The sequence below is a fragment of the Pinus tabuliformis genome, chromosome 1_2, assembly GCF_031772625.1.
Source record: "Pinus tabuliformis cultivar Carrire ecotype Pingquan chromosome 1_2, CPIR1, whole genome shotgun sequence".
In the NCBI taxonomy this organism is placed as follows: domain Eukaryota; kingdom Viridiplantae; phylum Streptophyta; class Pinopsida; order Pinales; family Pinaceae; genus Pinus; species Pinus tabuliformis.
In genome coordinates this window covers 1,089,280,421-1,089,294,562 of record NC_142298.1, presented here as the reverse complement: position 1 = coordinate 1,089,294,562, position 14,142 = coordinate 1,089,280,421, and positions in this window count along the sequence as shown.

Genomic DNA, 14,142 nt, shown 5'->3' with positions numbered 1-14,142 from the left:
TCTCTAATAAGTGCAAGAAGATGCTAAATAAGGATGTTGAGCATCTTTGCGAAGGAAACTAGGGTTTCCTAGAGACTGGGAGTGCAAGAGGCATGGGAAAATCAAACTTGATCTCAAAGAAATCGAGTATAATATTGATATCCTTCTTCTCTTGTTAATTAGGCCTATCCAATGGGAGTATATATACCACGTCAAATTGGTTATTTCAATTAGGCCACTAGCTCCTGTAGGTGGACTCATGGTAAAACCTGTAAACCCCACCCGAAAAATAGCATTTTATTTTATTTTTTCATATTTTAAAATGTATACATGGGTATAGTGTTATGGTACCCACGTATGTACGTGTTTTTGTATGTGAAAAGTTGCGTATGGATTTTGAAATACTATTTTTTAGTATAAATTCAAGTCTGCATTGGAAAAGGGATTGCTGAGGGCCATAAAAGTGCATCAGCTCTACAAGAGAGTTGAATGATGCTATAGCAGATGCACCCTAATATATGAGGTCATAAGGGAACATGATGGCTAAAACATATTAAGTATAAAGAGAGGATTCATCTGAAAACCCGAGAGGAGATCACCATATTCTAGCCCATCAAATACCTATGGAAGGAGTCTGAAATAAAAATCATTTATGAGGCGGGCATACCCATGCTCGGAAGTAGTAAAGAATGTTTGTTGATCAAGTATAATTCGGATCCAAAATGTATACATAAGTGTACAGAATGAGTTGAAGAATACATAGTGGATCATCATATCATAGCTGCGAAAGAACACAGTGGAGTTATGTCTCAATATCACATATAGAATAATGTTTGATCAATGATGTTTCATAATTGATCCTCATAAAAGTACAAAATCATATAGGTGGAATAGTGGTACTGGATATACTTGGGTGCCAACATATAAGACGTTGTTGTAAAACACTGCAACATATAGAGTTGAGAGGTGTCACTCGGAGAAAATCAAAGATGTCAAGTGAACCAAGATGTTGATACAACCCAAGGTCTTCACCGACGGCATATGGTACATTTGTACACAATGGGAATAAATGAGTTGAAGTCGACCATATGAGAAATTGTTTGATTATTGTTCATTGACATATACCATTAACAAATGTGATACAACTCACCAATAATGATAATGAGTGTCAATGAACCCTAATACAATCTAACAAGTGTGAATAGATGTGTTTAAGTTGAACACTTGAAATAATCTACCAATCAGTAGACATTGATGTATTCTCACTATCAATAGCGAAGGAGTCTGCCACTAGGGGCCTAACAGCTAACGTACTGAAAAAAGGACTCTAAACCTTGTTCCCAGAGAATTGAGTTAGATTCGATGGGAAAAGATCTGATGGAAGGAAGGCATTAAGGCATCCCACGTCAACCAGTGTGAGTGTAACCAGTAGACAAATAATTTGGAAAAACTTCGATGAAGAGAGATGAAGTAACTCCTTTGAAGTACATTTTCGGTGTACACAAGATGTGGCCAGTGTACAACCAAAATCCTTTGAACCAATCAATAATGAAAGCTGACATAAAGGCGAGAAATCCACCAATAAGGTCAAATGGAAACCAAGGTACTGCATGAATCCCAATGTGTTATAATGTAAGTTGATGTCGAACATAAGGGAAACCACTCAGTCAAAGACCCATAATGTTAATCGATATTGAGCACAAGGCCACCTTTCAATGATGCAAATAGGGCTAGGGTGCAACTCTAGGTTTACTCTCAGAGCGATTTTTCAGAGTCGATAAGAGCGGACCCACCAGTAAGAAGTCAAAGGGGACCTTTCTAACCAACATGAGTAAAGGACCATGTTGTTGACGTGATACTGAGAATAACTTGATACATCAGCTATAGCCAACAGAAATGAGTCAACAGACACCACAGAATGGCCAAAAATAGGTTTACTTCCCTTGAACAAAAGCACGACTTAATGTAACTTTGTGGCAACATAAAATAAATTTGTATAGGTTTGCACTAAAGGAGGCATCAACAAACTCTCATGTTTTCGCTGCTACAACACCCTTCAAAATTTTGGTCGACGCTCAATTTTGGAGCCTTCCTTGGTCTTGTACACTTTGAAACTCATTTAGTGTATTTTCTTGAGTTTTTGTCCCCTTTACAAGATAGGCAAAATGTCATCTTTTGGCATGTTTTTTTCGCATCATGTATATAAGTGTGTTATGGTGGTATCAAGAGGTCACCTTTGTGTAAATGAGTTGTTCTAACCATGTAAACATTCGTCGCACTCATTTCCAAAGTTTTAAGCATTGTCGCACAAGTGTCGTCACGGTCGTCGCAAAGTGTATCTTAAGTGTCGCACTTGTCGTAAGTTGTCACATAGAGGGAAATGCATTGTCATGTGTCCTAGATGATATATGTTGTTGTGTCATCAAGTATTCTATGTGTGTGATCATAGTCAAAGTCTTATCACAGTTCACATCAGTCTCATCGATCCCGCACTTAGTCATTTTATGAAAAACTTCTTGACCAAGCAACCTAGCTTCACCTAGCCTCACTAAACTGCACACTACACAGTCTCAGTCCTCTAGTTGTGACCTTACCTCTTGGCACTACACAATGCACAGTTCCTTCCTCCCAGGACTACTACACTCCCCAGTTTCAATGCTCAAACCCCAAGCTTGGCTCCCAAAATTACACAATTCCTCCTCCCTATTATCCTCCACAATATCCCAAGGCTGAGAAAGGAGATCAAAGGAGGTAACCTCAAACCACTTAAGGTTCAGCAGCTAGCCCTGCTAAACTAGAGATGGATCTCTCTATGAATTCATAGCCAATGATGATTGGAGTGGGAAAGGATTTTAGGCTAGATATGCTAGACTCAGGTAGGTTTTCAGTTTTTAGGGTTTTGATGCTTGATAAGGGATGAAAACCATGTAGCTAGGTCAAAATATCAAAGGGTTACAACGGCAAAGATACAGATGAGCAAGGTAGAAATTCCTTTGTGATGGCTTTAGGGTTTGTCAGTGTAGTTGACTATTTGAAAGAAGAAAAAGGTCTTAATGAGCATGTGCACCATGAATTCATTAAGAAAGGAAGAAAATTGCACAAAATGATATTCCCATCAAAACAGAGCTTTATGCAAAGAATTTTGTTTATAAACTTTAAGGAAAACCACTTAAAGAAATAAGATATGAAAAGAGAGATGTATATCATTCAAATAAAACTAAAACAAATAAAATAAATCATCACAAACTCACAGCACATGAATTCCTAGATAATAGTTGCAAACTACTCCTTTGATTTCCTTAATAAAATGTCCAAGTACAAGCTACAAGTGTTCTCTTCTCTTATATCCAACCTGTTCTATGACTAAGAAAATGATACATATAGACCAAAACAACATCTCCCTTCTCTCAAGGGTCAAATCCATGAGTCTAGGAACTACTACATGAGGTGTTCCAACCAAACCCTAATGTCTAGGGAGGTTAAAACAACTCCTCCAATTAAACTTTGACTCAAACCACTCTCATTAATGAAGCCTAACTTTACATAAAAACAACTTTAACAAGACTATTTACTCATCATTACATCATAATTACATCAAGGTTAATCAATTACACCATAAAAAGTTGAATCCAACTAATAAAACTGAAGAAAATTTGTCACAGGCAAAAACGCAGTGAAATCAGCCAAAAACGCAGCGAGCCTGGAGAAAACGCAGCAAATTTGGGAGAACTGGTTTTTGAAGGCCTTCTTGAAGTCCAAATTCTGATCTTGATGGCTCATTGGAAATTTGTGGATGTATGCTACATGATGGACTCTTCAGGAGCTGAAAAAGGTTATTTATATCACCTAGAAACTACATTCTCCCATAGGTACTCTCAGAAACGCAGCGTGGTCTTCAACAGGAGGGCAGAAAGGTGATTTTTAGGTGGTTTTTGGCCATTTTCACCTGTCAAAACCTACTAAATGTTTGTGCCCTTAGGCTAAATGTGATATATAATTCATTCCAAATCCATATATGCAAAAAAAAAAGTGATTTGGATCTCCCTAACAAAAGCGCAACCTAGGGCACACTGTGTTTTTTACCCTCTCATTGTCTCAAAATTGCCAAACAATTCTAGTTTTTTTACAAAAACAGCGCTCAAAGATGGAGCCATATCTCTCTAACCATAAGGATATTTGGAAAAAAGAGAGAGGTTTTTTTTCTTTGGTATGTTAGAATGACAAATCTCCTCCAATTTTCAAAAATCATTTCGCATTTTTTCAGAATCAAAGTGTAAAGTTGGTCACTTAAAATTGGAAAAGTGCAGCGTGCTCACTGCAAAAACGCAGCAAAACATTTCGAGAGTGATTTGGAGGCCTTCCCATAGGATTTTTGGGCTGAAATTGGTATGGTTGGAAATCTAGGGATGTCTTATACACAATAGAGTCATAAAGCACTACAAACACCTGCTCCAAGACACCTAAAAATTCAATCTCCCAAGGCTACTCCAGAAGTGCAGCAACTCTCCTGTGGAAACTCTATTTTTGGCATTTCTCCCAAATCATAACACTTGTGCATAAAATGAAGGAAATTTTGTTCCTTGGTCTATGATTGACAAAAACCTCTTTCACTATTGTAAATTCATCTCCATTTGGTTAGAACCATACTTTGAAGCAAAATTGTCCCTATGTGCAGCAAATGGTTTGTCTCTTGCAATGATTTCTTGAGAAATGGTGAAGACATTATCTCTTGTGTTGAAGTTGGCTCACATATACTGATCTTGCCTCCTTTGGGCCTATTTTTTTTAGATGATTTAGACTCCATCGCAAAACCTAGATCAATGGGAGAGCAATTAGGGTTTTAGTTGTAGGGAAAAATAGGGGATTTGGGTAGTTTGAGGAAATTGAGGGAGATGAAAGGGATAGGGAGCTTGTAAATTCTTGGGAAATTTTGGGGAGATAGTGAGGGATGTTAGGGAGTTGGGGAAAGTTAAATTTTAGGATTTGAGTGAGGTGAAGGGCTTCAAAGAGGGAAAACACAGTCCTAGCCTAGGAAAGTGTAGTCTAGGCTAGGGTTTGTGGGAAAATGATGAAATTGAGGGATGGGATTGATGGGGAGTGTTTAGGAATGTATAATAAGGATAGAGATATGTGTATGAGCTTAATAATAAGAGTTTTGTTGATCAATTCATCATGGATGTCATGAAACTAAGAAAAATGCACTCAAAACCCTAGGAGAGGGAAATGAGTTTTCCAAGCACAACTAAAGCACAAACAAGGTGAAATTGAGGCCACTTATTTGAATTTGATGAGATAAAACCTGAATTTGATGATGGAACTTGCTGCAACGAAGATTGGAGCTCCTTTATAGCTTGCAAAAATCGATTTTATTTTACGTGGTGTAGTGGACCCACCATACACTTTTCACAATATGATTTGTTGTATCTTCAAAATTGCAGCCTTATCACTTTATGAAACTATTACATTATGATTAAGATAAAAGCATGCTTTAAAACCTTTATTGACAACTTGACTTTCACTACTCCTTTTTAAAATAGTTTTAATGGTGATATGACCAATTTTCAGGAAACTAACCCTATGACCTAGTTAGTGGTGATCCAACATTGACTTATGAGATGAATTATGGCCATAATGACTATGGGATTCTTCCAATAGTAATTTGACTTGACCATGATGGTGTTGATTGACCATGGAACTGAAATGAGTAGTAAATACTGAACCTCCCTAACCACTGACTAAATTTTTATTGAAAAGTTATTTGAAACCATAAAAATTTGACCTGAGACCCTAGTAAAAAAAACAAACTTTGTAAGAGCACATTTGATCACCAGTGATCAACATGACTGACAGGCACTAACACTCCCAAGCTTGGCTCCTAGAATTATGCAATTCCTCCTCCCAGTCTGGCCCTAACTACACATTGTGCAATCACTAGCCTATGGCTCATCACTTCAGCCGGTGACATACACAATTGCACAATGGTCTAGTCTCCCTTGTCTCCTGGAACTGCACAATGTGCTCACCCAGTGCTCAACCCCTCATCCTATCACACTAATCTCCAGAATTGCGCAGTTTGCTCGCTCAACCCAGCCTGAACTATGCATTGTGCAGTCTTAAGGCTCAAGGATCCCCTTAACTTCTTGAACTATGCAGCTACGTAGTCACTGAGCCCCTTTCCCGTCTTTCCATCTGGTTTCGGCTCAGTCAATGGATTAATATGCCCAATCTTAGACTAGGGGGTTTTCAAACTGATGTTGTCTCATCATGAGTGAATTACAGAAACAGGTACCTTATCATGCCATGGCAAGATGATGAATAAGGATGTGAAGGAGTGAAACATGTTGAAAGACATTCTTGTAGCTAAGTATGCAAGTTGATCAATCAAGAGAAAGCAAAGGGACACCATTTTGTTATCACCATTGAAGACTTGAGATCATTGAAGATTCCTTATAACCAAGCCATGCAGAGGTGAAAAGAAAAGCATTCTCAAGCAGACCCTCGTACACAGTAGCAGCAGTGGCTTGACATTACCACATCATCAAGAAGTTTATGTTAGCAGTGTCATCTCATGTCATGTCAAGAGTTGTCATATGCCACACCATTGTGGTTAATGATGTAAATTATATTTCAAAATGTATTGTAAAGTGGAAGTCCAAAGGACATGTGGAACATGAAGAGTTGTGTAAACTTGAAAATTCATAGGAAGTAAAAAATTCATGAGGGTAGATGAAGGGTCATAAGGAAGGTGAAGCATCACTTCCCCATGGTTATATATACACCCTCATTGGAAGAGCAAAGGACTTTTCACCTTGGCTCCTCCTGCAAGGCAATAGAGAGATAAGCTAGTTCCTTTGAGGAGTAAGGAGTGGCTCCAATGCTCCATTATTGGAGCTAGTGGTGTTCTTTGTATACATGTGTCTTGGAAATTTTACTTAATATAAGAATCCCTATGGTCCAACATGTTATTCATGCATGGATTATGGATATTTGTAATATTATTCTATGAATGTTTGTAATTCATGTTTGCTTTCATCTGTGCTAAAGTAGTTGAACTATTTCAGTTATTTTGGTACTTATCATATTGAGAATGTGTTGTAATTTCTATTATTGTTGTCGCATCCTCATGGACTATTCTGTTGGATATTAGATAGATCTTCCTTGTTACATTGGTTGCAAAGACCATCGCATCTCTGTGGAATATTTCGCTTGATGTTTTCCGGATCCTTCTTGTTCATGTGTGTCTCTACTAGGCGTTAGGTTCCCATATTGTCTATTTTTCACTGTATATTTTGCCATTATATTACCCTTTTCAACCCTTAGTTGAAAGCCTTTGCTAGTGTTTTGGCTTAATCACTCCAAAAGGTACAGAGTAACTTTCCTCATTGCTATATGTTTAATTATTCAACACGTAATCATGCTATCTTTATAATTTTTCCCTGAAGTTGATTAGAGTGCTGACCAATTGTTGAAACTGCCTAACTGGTAGGATCACATTTTGTCGTTGCTGAAACAGCGGAAACAACACAAACCGTGAAGCTGAAACAGCAAGAACAGCATGAACCTCGAAGCTGAAATAGCACGAACAGCACACGCACTTTGAGGAACAGTTGAGATTTGCGTAACAAATCTGCATCAGCAAAGGAGTCTGACCGATTACTATATTGGTCGTAATGATCATGATCCTCATGACTGTAACAATATTTTGTTATCAAGAACTGACTTTCCTATTTTTGGTACAAAAGGGTTGAATCAGAATGTATGAAAATCTTTTGTAATAGATGTCTCCTCTATAAAGAGGAGACATCTACATTAGAGAGGGGGACAGAAAGGAGGGGAACAAGCTGTAACACAGAAACTATAGTGAAGGGATGAGACTGAATCTCTTTTTGTAATATGGTTTATTGGCAGATGAATACAATTCTGTTCTGAGTATTTTATCTTAATTCCTGTGTTCTGGGGAATCTTGTGAGAAGGACAGGGCCCACCTTCATCACAAGATTCACCCATCTTCTTTCTGTTGTGTGGTGTGTGTGTGATTTCTGTTTATATCACAGTTATTGCTTCTAATGATATTTACTTTTGTTGAAACTCTGTTCTCCCTTTTTAACTGATTGATGTTGTATATGAGTGCCTTACTAGTGATTAGGATTTACAGAGTGTATGGGTGAACTGGACAACAGAGGCAGGTGCTGAAAGTCCTTACTCTGAGGATAGGGTCCTGATCCTTTGTTGCAGGACAGCCATCACTTCCTTTTGCAGATTTGTTTCATTTAAGCTATTTGTTCTTACTTTACTTTCTGCAATAGGCTGTAACTACTGTAACTGTTGTAACACAGAGTAGGGATTTAATAGATAGTAGACTGTTTATACTACAGCTTTTAATACCATTAAGATTGAGTACATACAATTCGTAGTCACCTTTGGAATAATCAAACTTTCCCGGGTTGATAATTTATGTGGCACTCGACTGTTTTATTATTAAACAATTAAAGTGACCAACACTAGGGTGGTAATACTACCTCTATCTTAGAGGCTCACTTCTCCTCCCCTCTGCAGTGAAAGAAATTTGACACACGTACGATTGAACACTCACCAGGCACACCCCCTTTCTTTTTGAAGATACATTTGCACTCCTCTCTCTTTCTGACAGCTAGATCCAAGGCATATCTTTAAGATAACCAGAAACTGGGCCATATTCTAGATGGGGATCCTATCCCAAACGGTGTCAGGTCTAGTTCAGACCACATATCAGAGAGACCCCTTGAATGTTGTCGGGTCTAGCACCGTCAACATTTCTGGCACTAAAAAGAGGGAAGCCAGATTTTTATGGTTGATAACCTCACCAGCCCCAAGATTACTTCCTCTAGTCAAGGCAGTAACATTCCTAACACCTCCCCTGTGAACATTCCTAAAGTTGGTAATTCTTCTCAGCCCGGGACTGTACAAGCTTACAAAATATCTTATGACCAAATATGGTCCATCCGCACCATCACCCGAAACTTTGCAAGAGTTATTGGATTGATACCTAAAGTGCATAATCTTCCATATTTTCCAAAGAAGAACCAAACCACCCCCACCGAGATAGTCATATCAATAGTTGAAGATTTGGTACTCACCACCCTTGGAAATTTAGCAAATTCTGAAGAAAATATAGAAAAACCAAAAAAGCCTCCAACCTTTAACGGTGGAGATGGTGATAATGCAGTACTCTCAGGCGATATTTTCCACGGGTTAGGCGACGAAGAAGAAGAAGAAAACCAATCAAATTCTGATGAAGAATTAGATTCCAACCAAGATCTAGACTGGATGACCCAGGGCCCACTTGCACTGTCCGATATATTACATAAAATGTCGAGACACCCGGAGAAGCTACTAACGAAGTATGACCCTAACAAAGCAATGAAAGTGGACAACCATCTTGACAACTTCTACCTACACCTGCAAACACTTGAGGTACGTTACGATGATGTTGCATGTAGACTTTTTATGTGTACCTTATATGGCAGAGTAGTTGTATGGTATCACAGCCTTCCTCCAAACTCGATCCAAAATTGGAGGAGTTTTATGAAACTATTTCTTGAGAAATCCCCTGATGATAAATCGTCTGCCATTATTTTGAAAGAACTGGGCAATCTCAAGATGGAGCAGAAAGAAAAGTTGAAATATTTCAATCAGAGTTTTAACCATATCTTGAACAAATTTCCAGAAAACATGAAACCTCATGACTCCATCACTACCGACTATTTCACATTTTCCTTACCAACAAGCATTCTGCAATTCATGAAAAGAACTGTGAAACCAACTTTGGCTAAAAATTTTGAAGAGGCGATTACAGTTGAAAAGGACTTGTATGTGATTGGATTCATCCCAGATTGTGAATCAACAAAGGACTCCGAAGACGTGGGGAGAATGTCTCAGGCCTCCGTAAGCAAGGCTAAGGAAAAAGAAGCAATTGATCTTGAGAGCTTCACCTACACTATCAAGTATCTATCCAATGAGTTTGTAGAATTGAAACAAAGGAAAAGTGAGACCACCATGAGTAGCAAGCCTCCCAAGTTCAACTTCCTGAGAAGGACTTCCAACTCCAACAACAGCAACAACCAGTTGGCCAAGTCTGCACAAAGCTCAAACATTGTGTTGAATATCGAGCATATGGGCATGGATCAGTATTGTTCATTTCATCAAGAATATCATTCAGAAAAAACTTTCCAACAATAGAACCACAACATGAATGCTCTGGTTGCGAATTTTATTGATATAGTGATTACCGATGAGCAGACTGAGCCTACGGAAGAAAAGGAAAAAATTGTTGCGACCAAAGGGACTCCAAGCATGGGGCATGTAGTGAACACTTTCAGTTGCATACTTGCAGTTGGAAAGAGCAATGCCGAAAAGAAACCATTGAGTGATGACCTGAACCAGAAACAAAACACTCAATATAACTTATGAATCCAAGGGTCATCTCCCACACAAGAGTTAACGAAGTATAAATTGAAAGAACATTTGTTAAGGAATATTAGTCTACCTATCAACTCAATACAGAACACTAAGAACAAGTCTGGAAATTAAGTTACAACAAAAAGTACTTCCGCAAGCAGTAAAAGTAAATCCATCACTCCAGAAGTAGCAGACAAGTTGACTCCCCCAAACACTTCGGAAATCTCTCCCGCACTATATTACAACATAGTTGAAGAGATGAAGAAATATCGTGCGGATATCTCACTCTCCGAGTTAAAAAAGATCATGAGCCAACGGGACATCCTCCTATGTGCACTCAAACAGTCTATCTCAGGTAACGATGCTTCTTCACAGAAGGGATCTGAATATGGTAAGTCCTTTGGTCCCTTGGAGTCTATACTTAATGCTTTAACATTCGATGTAAACACACTTTGCCCTCTGTTTTTGTTGACATTTGAAATTTTCAATTATAATGTACACAATTGCTTAGTTGATTTTGGTGCATCGTTAAACGTAATTCCTATATATGTCGCCAAGAAAATCAACGCAAAGTGCGATAAAATGGATGCACAAATCATTCAATTCGACAAGACTCTTGTAAATGAAATTAGTTAACTCAAAAATGTGCTTATTCATTTATCATCTGATCATCGAGTTCACCAATGTATAAATATAGTAATTGTGGACATTCTAGAAGCATATGGTGTATTATTGAGCAGAGACTGGTCCAGCAAGTTACAGGGGTATTTTGCGATAGACTGGTCACATTTGTGGCTTCTGTATAAGGGCAGAAACAATCAGATCCAGGTGAACTCAAAGTGGTACATGAAACACACGGTAACTCCCTTAGAGGGCGAGAATGAGCCAATGGATTTCACAAATCTTATCTTTGGAAACTACTTTTTGGAAACTGAATTGGGGTGTTATCTTGCTCAACCATCCCCAGTCCCACCAGATACACAGTTGGAGCTCCTTCCTAGTCCAACTGGTGAAAATGATATTTGTACAGTTAGTAGTAATAATAATAATAGTACTAGTGTAGTATGTATCCCTTGTACATATGATATGTGGACATTTTATTTTGATGGTTCCAAAACATAGGAGGGCTCTGGAGTTGGTTGTGTTTTAATAGACCCACGACAGAGAAAACATCTTATCTCTAGTCACTTGGAATTCGAGTGCACGAACAACACTGTAGAATACGAAGCACTCATATTGGGTTTACAAAGAGCCATCAACCTCAATGTTGTGGTTCTCAAAGCAATAGGTGACTCATAAATTATTGTACGACAGGTACGTGATACCATACATTGTGTGTCACCTCATCTCAAAAGTTACCAACAAGAGGTATGGCATTTGATTTCACATTTCCAAGATTTTAATATTATCTTTGTTCCAAGAATGCGCAATGCATCCAAGAATGCATTGGAAAATGTTATTGCTAGGTTATCACCGCTTAGGGATGGTTTTTCTGTAGAAATTATTTATAAGCCATCCAACCCTGATAATATTACTATTTTACGTGCTTTCAATGATAACCAGTAGATACTGCACTTTATCAAGAATGTTGATGTATTCAAAGATGTATCTATTGAAAAAGATGAGCACAAGAAGGCATAACAGGATGCAGTTAGCACAAGAAAACAAAACCTCATGTTGAAAAGCATGGTATCATTAGAAAAGTTGTATGACTTGCAAAATCACTTTCGAGGGCCAGTCGATGCAAAGACCCATAGCTCAACGATGTGGCATGAATAGATCAATTTGGGAACAGAAAGAGATATGAATTTTTTCAATCTTGGTACTTGTTGTGCACCACGGGAGTGGAAAGCTTTTATCCTCTTATTCAAGCAGTACCGAGATGTATTCACGTGGATGTATGACAAGCTCAAAACTTATGACACGTGAATTATCCATCATGTAATACCAATCAAAGAAGGGATCAAGTCATTCTGACAAAAGTTGTGGAAGGTACATCCGAAGCTTGAGCCTCTCGTTCAAAAGGATTTAAGGAAGTTTTGGATGCTCAGATCATATATAAATAGTGACATTATACCTGGGTATCGAACTTAGCCCGGGTAAGGAAGAAGTCCCACGAAATCTGCTTGTGTGTTGATTTACATAATCTGAACCGTGCCTCAGACAAAGACAACTACCCCATGTCGTCTATGGAATAGATAATGCAAACAATATCGGGGTCAGAGACGTTTTCTTTATCATATGGGTATTCAGGATATAACCAGGTTCTAGTCTCAAAGCCTAACAGACTCAAAACAACATTCCACACAAAGTGGGGTGCGTTCACATTTAAGAGAATGCCAATTAGATTGATTAATGTTAGTGCAACATTTCAACCCACCATGGACATCGTATTTTGTGGATTGATTGGACAAAGTGTAGTGGTCTAGCTCGATGATGTCATGGTGTTTTCTAAGAAGATATTTGACCACATACGACATTTGAGGAAAAATTTCAAGCGATGTCATAAGTATAGGATATCACTTAATCCCAAAAAGAGTATTTTCATAATGTCTGAGGGTAATCTCTTGGGCCACATCATTGCCAAAATTAGGATTAAAGTAGACTTGGAGAGGGTGAAAGAAATGATGCAGATTCCCTTCCTAGTGAACATGAAAGATATGCAGTCCTTCCTGGGGAAAATAAACTTCCTCCGTAAGTTCATCTCCGATTATGCTCAAATTGTCAAGCTCATATAGGAGATTGTAAAGAAGGATGCAATATACATATGGTATAAAAGAGAAAAAGACACATTTTCCCATATCAAGCAAGCTATCGCAAAAGAACCTACTCTATACAGCTCAGATTTCAGCAAATATCTTTTTCTATACACTTTTTCTTCTGACACTTCTCTCGTCGTTGTGCTTACGCAAAAGGATGATTAGAACAACGAGCAGCCAATATATTTCATGAGCACTAGTATTCAAGGACCTGAACTCAAATATCTCGCCATTGATAAACAAACTTATGCAATATACAAGGCAGTGAAGCACTTCTGGCCCTGTCTTTTTGAAAAAACATTGTATTATCTTTGTTTTGCACCCGGCAGTAAGATCATTGTTTGTTCAACAAGAGTTGGGTGAGAGAAGAGTGAATTGGATGAACGGTTCACAAGAGTACGATTTAGAATTCAAACTAGTTTGCACAATCAAGGGCCATGGTCTATGTCAACTAGCAACAGAAGCAGTGGATGCGAAAGAAGAAGAAGATCCCTCTATATGGGAACATGAAATTGAAATGTACAATGTAGAGTGGACTTCTCCCACTATTTTCACAGAATCTTGGTATGCTGATGTGCGCCAATACCTTAATCATGGCACTGTTACCTCTCATTTATCCGCATGCAGAAAAGCTCACTTAGACTCAAAAAATTATCTTACCAGTTAGTGCATGGGGTTCTCTTCTGAAATCACAATAATGGAGTATTGCTATGGTGTTTGGAAGCGCATGATTCAGAGAAAGTATTGCGTGATCTCCACAATGGACCATCCAGGGGACATTTTGCAGGCAACACAACTATGCATAAAATCATAGGAGTTGGCTTCTATTGGCCGACATTATTTAAAGATGCTCACGCTTACGCCTGCAAGTGTCTGGTATGTCAAAGGTGTGCCATCCGAAACAAGAAGTCAGTCACCCCATTGCAGCCTATCGCAGTGGAAAAACCTTTTCAACAGTGGGGTTTGG